General features: G+C 40.7%; 1 long non-coding RNA gene across 1 annotated transcript; it reads left to right on the top strand.

Moving 5' to 3' along the window:
• Positions 1 to 3,092: 3,092 nt before the first annotated feature.
• LOC139378932 (uncharacterized) lies at positions 3,093 to 4,081 on the top strand. The gene is made up of 3 exons (XR_011628347.1): positions 3,093 to 3,263; positions 3,404 to 3,661; positions 3,800 to 4,081. It is a non-coding gene; the product is annotated as an uncharacterized lncRNA (long non-coding RNA).
• The last annotated feature ends 1,339 nt before the right edge of the window (positions 4,082 to 5,420 follow it).

Raw genomic sequence — 5,420 nt, forward strand, 5'->3', positions numbered from 1 at the left:
ATGAAAGAGAACAGATTCAGCACACAGGGTTCTTTCGGACGGAAAATTGGTCAAAGGACTTTTACTTTTGCAGCAGTTTTCACTGTTGATGTAGGTCTACTGTAACTGCAAAAACGAGAAGGCCAACAACATTGGCTTTGGTTTGACAAAATAATTTCAAATATTGACAGGGGTGTAAAGTACTTAAGTAAAAATACTAGAAAGTACTTCTTACGTCGTTTTTTGGGGTATCTGCACTTTGTTACTATTTATATTTTTGAAAACTTGTACTTTTACTTCCCTACATTACTCAAGAAAATAATGTACTTTTAACACCATACATTTCCCCTGACACCCAAAAGTACTCGTTACATTTTGAATGATTAGTAGCACAGAAAATGCTCCAATTCAAGCACTTATCAAGAGAACATCCCTGGTCATCCCTACTGCCTCTGATCTGATGGACTCACTAAACAGAGAACATCCCTGGTCATCCCTACTGCCTCTGATCTGATGGACTCACTAAACAGAGAACATCCCTGGTCATCCCTACTGCCTCTGATCTGATGGACTCACTAAACAGAGACCATCCCTGGTCATCCCTACTGCCTCTGATCTGGAGGACTCACTAAACAGAGAACATCCCTGGTCATCCTACTGCATCTGATCTGATGGACTCACTAAACAGAGACCATCCCTGGTCATCCCTACTGCCTCTGATCTGGAGGACTCACTAAACAGAGAACATCCCTGGTCATCCCTACTGCCTCTGATCTGATGGACTCACTAAACAGAGACCATCCCTGGTCATCCCTACTGCCTCTGATCTGGGAGACTCACTAAACAGAGAACATCACTGGTCATCCTACTGCCTCTGATCTGGAGGACTCACTAAACAGAGAACATCCCTGGTCATCCTACTGCATCTGATCTGGAGGACTCACTAAACACACATGCTTTGTTTGTAAATTATGTCTGAGTGTTGGAGTGTGCCCCTGGCTATCCTTAAATTGAAAAAAACAAGAAAATGATGCCATCTGGTTCGCTTAATACAAGGAATTTTAAATGGTTTATACTTTTACTTTTGATACTTAGGTATATGTTAGCAATTATATTTACTTTTGATACTTAAGTCAATTTAAATAGTAATTTCCTGGGTGGCTTTCACTTTTGATATATTATGGTATTTTACTCAAGTATGACAGTTGGGTACTTTTTCCAACACTGAATATTGATGAGTGACTGCCTATACTGAAATTGTTGAGATGGTTAGAATAACTCACCCTTCTCTTCCGCCCTTTTACTGGTTCCTTTCATTTTCATGACCTTGCGCCGAAGAAACGGAGCGTTTGACTCTAAATGGCCGCGCACGGGTTTATGTTCAAGGCCCAGTTTAGCTTTGTTCAATCCGAACATCTGGACGTCTTTTCCGCGTTGATAAACGGTGACGTCATATAGGTACAACCGTAGCCAACAGCGCGACCCTGTCATTATGACATACATTTTGGAATGTTGCTGTATGATCGCTAGGAAAACAGTTGAACTCTTGGCCCCATTCAAAACATGTAGCCTCTTCCTGCTATGCTGATTTAATTCAATAAATCAATCAATGAGCAGGCTGAATTTTTTTAATAAATCTAATAAATGTAATATGGGAGAATAGTAGAATATTCTTTACAGTCATGGAATTTATATAACATCCGTTTGGTGGGAAATGCCATAATTTTCTGCATGGTTTATCTCAATTCGTTAATTTTTTTCACCTCATACAGTCTTGTGTTTGTAGGCTAGGTTATAAAACATAAGATTTCAAATAGAACTGAATGGAAAGGGGAAGAGCAAAAAAATCAGGCCTACTTGGTTAAAAAATACCAGGGCATGATGGCTGGTATTTCTAGAAGTTGGTGAAAAAAGAGAAGATGAGTGAGAACTTGTCATTTCCTGAATGACAACACAAACTGTCAAAAGAAAATCACAAGACGGAGAGATGTGTCTGTACTTAAAACTGTGTCTCTGCATGCTTTTACAGACTAGACTTGGACTCCAGTCATCTGGTAAATAAGATTCCTTTAACATTATATTTTTTTAAACATATTTTAAATAAAATATTTATTGATTCCCTATTAATTTTGTTATGAGAAATGTTGTAACACTTGTTTTTACACTATTCAAAAGACCGTAGGCCCACAAGAATCTTTGCTTCAATTGGAGACAGTGTGAGTTTACCATGTGGTACATCCTACATCAATTCCTGCTCCTCTGTTACCTGGAGTATAGTGAAAGATGGGTTTCCTAACCAATTAGAACTATCAGGCAAGGTGAAAACGGATGGTCCAAACTCAGGAAGAGCCAGTCGACTGAAAGTGGGACATGACTGCTCTCTACATATTCAACCTCTTGAAATAGATGATGGAAGAGTTTACACCTGTGAAGATGGGGATACCAGTTCAAGTGTTTCTCTTCAGCTTCTCAACAGTATGTTACCATTTATGATCAACCTAAATTGTCCGTCTTTATACACACTATTTCTGAGTGAGTGTTGTCACCATTATTTACATTTTTTTTACCAGTTACTCTGGCAACAGACACCAATACAGCACCAGAGATGGATATCAAGCTCCAATGTTACCTGAATATATTCTCAGGCCTTGTCCCACAATGCAACCAAAGTGAAATAAAGCTGAATTGGCTGAATGAGGCCAATACAGTGCTACAGGGAGAGAGATTTCAAACCGAACGTTCATCTGCTTGCCTCTCTACGCTGACCATCCGAGGTGTCAGGAAGACAGACCATCACAGGAAGTGGCGGTGTCAACTGATTGAAGGAGAGGTTGTGAAGACGTCCCTCAGCTATACCACAGAAATTACAGGTACGTTTGGAACTATGTATTATTGCATCATATTTGCATTAACACAGTAGTATATTGCAACCAAATTCCCCTCCCTCCTCTCTCTCTCTCTCTCTCTCTCTCTCTCTCTCTCTCCCTCTCTCTCTCTTTCAGGAGGTATAGAGGAAGTGTTTGTCGCAGTGGGTGAGTCAGTATCACTTCCCTGTGCCACCCACTCCTCTCTCGAGGTGGGCAGCAGATTCCAGTGGACTCTGGGTCAAAGATCACTGTCCAGTCTGTCTCGGTCAGGCGATGTCTCAGCTGGAACTCAGGGTCACCTTCCTGCATCTCACATCAGCCAAGACGGGTCTTTGGTCATCAGCAATGTGAAAACACTGCATTCTGGGCTCTACAACTGCTCGCAACAGAACAGAATCTTACTACACACTCTGGATGGTGAGTGTCAATGGGTTGTACCATTGAGACATGAATAAGTGCCTTACACTATGTATAAACTTAGTAAATTAGGGTAACGGCACAAAGTACATCACTGCTTTGTCCTGATATCAAGTAGATCTTCTTGTTGTTCTACTCAGTATCTGCAGAGCATGCTACCACAGACGGAAACAATCTCACCCTGACCTGCTCACTCACCTGTGTGGAAGATTGTGGAGACTTCAATTTATCCTGGATTCACAGTGGCCAGGATGGGTTGGAGAGTGGCCCTATAGGACATAACAACACCCTCATCTCCAAACTCTTCCTCCCTGACCGCCAGGGCACAGAGAAGATAGCCTGCGCCGTGCTCAGAGAGGGGGTTGAAATGGCTGTAAAGGAGTGGACCATCCAGAGAGGTAAGACTTTTGAAAGTAGTTTGGAACAATGCATAGCCATGATCTGTGTTGAGGCTGTATTCTTTCATTACTGTGATGTTGTGATAAGATATTGAGTTGTAATACAGTATCTGTGACTTTATACGTCTTTGCAAATAGGTCGTGTTCTACCTGCAGTGGGATGGTCAGTCCTTCTGCTACTGCTGCTCTGTGCTGTTGGAGGGGGCATGTATTGGAAGAGGCAGGGCAAGGGAAGTGCTGCTCGTACGTATTTGTTCACTGGTTAGATTGTGTGTGTTACAAAACTGCAATTTGGATGTTGCATCCTTGATGAAACCTACAGTAATGAACAGCAGTGAAAAGGAAAGCCATATCATCGGAATTAAATTCATGTGAAATAAAGCTGACATTTGTCCCTCTTTGCCTATAGAAGGAGAAGAACAGCAGACACCTGTTGGAATGGTAAGGATTCAATAAAACACAACTATGTAATTCACTAACAAGTGAAGCCCAATTGAGTATGCCTACAACGTCACATCAAATTTGACTAAATGTCTTCTAACCCTTTTACCATGTTGGTGAACTAAATTCAACTGGTTTTACACATTCCTTCTTTTCTTCGCAGGCTCATCTCTATGACGAGATTCAAGATCAACCAATTCAACCTTCCTGAGTAACCAACAACAGTTTCTATGATCTTCTGCAGGCTGGGAACTGAGTGTAATGTCATGTCCTCTATCTTTAGGCTATTAGTTGAGTTTTAAATCTAATTTGACTACTTTGTACTTGGCATTGTTTTGTGGTTTGGATTTCCCTTGATATTTTGGAACATTATAAGTGTCACCATGACATCAAGTCTATGCAGGTTGTTTTTTATGGTGGAAATAAATTCATAAAAAGAAAATAACCTCTACAGATTATCACCAGTTAGTTACCACAGTTAAAAACCCCGACATGAGTTGGTTACAGGAACACATTCAGTATGACTCCTCAGTGTGGGGGGTTGATGGCTAAGTCATCCCACCTCCTGTCTTGAACATCACTCTGCTGACTTTCACATCCCACATGAAACCTGGTAGCTTCTCTTCAGCAGTGTAAAACTCTGAGACAAGACACATCCCACATGAAACCTGGTAGCTTCTCTTCAGCAGTGTAAAACTCTGTAGATGTATGGGACTGAGACAAGACACATAACACATGAGAGTGAACAGATAAGTGTGTTTATTTAATACAGGATGGCAGTGTGTGAGCATTAGCAATACAAGTAAAAACCCCAGAACAGCATGTCTCTCTGTCTGGAACAGCTCCCAACTACACATCATTTGGTGTAGAAAAGCATCAGCAAAAGTTGTTCCACCATGGGGTCACAAATAAAGGAATATGTCCAATCAAATCAAGCTAAATACAATTGGTCACCTCATCCATTTGATGATTTCACAACTAAGATTGTTATTGTGTAATACTATGTAGGCTATACCAGGGGTTGAAAGATAAGAGTGTTATTGTGTAATACTATGTAGGCTATACCAGGGGTTGAAAGATAAGATTGTTATTGTGTAATACTATGTAGGCTATACCAGGGGTTTAAGAGTGTTATTGTGTAATACTATGTAGGCTATACCAGGGGTTGAAAGGAGTGTTATTGTGTAATACTATGTAGGCTATACCAGGGGTTGAAAGATAAGAGTGTTATTGTGTAATACTATGTAGGCTATACCAGGGGTTGAAAGATAAGTGGGTGAATATCATAAAAAAAGCATTTACAGATGTTTTGTGAATG

Source organism: Oncorhynchus clarkii, chromosome 2 (assembly GCF_045791955.1).
Source record: "Oncorhynchus clarkii lewisi isolate Uvic-CL-2024 chromosome 2, UVic_Ocla_1.0, whole genome shotgun sequence".
NCBI classification, from domain to species: domain Eukaryota; kingdom Metazoa; phylum Chordata; class Actinopteri; order Salmoniformes; family Salmonidae; genus Oncorhynchus; species Oncorhynchus clarkii.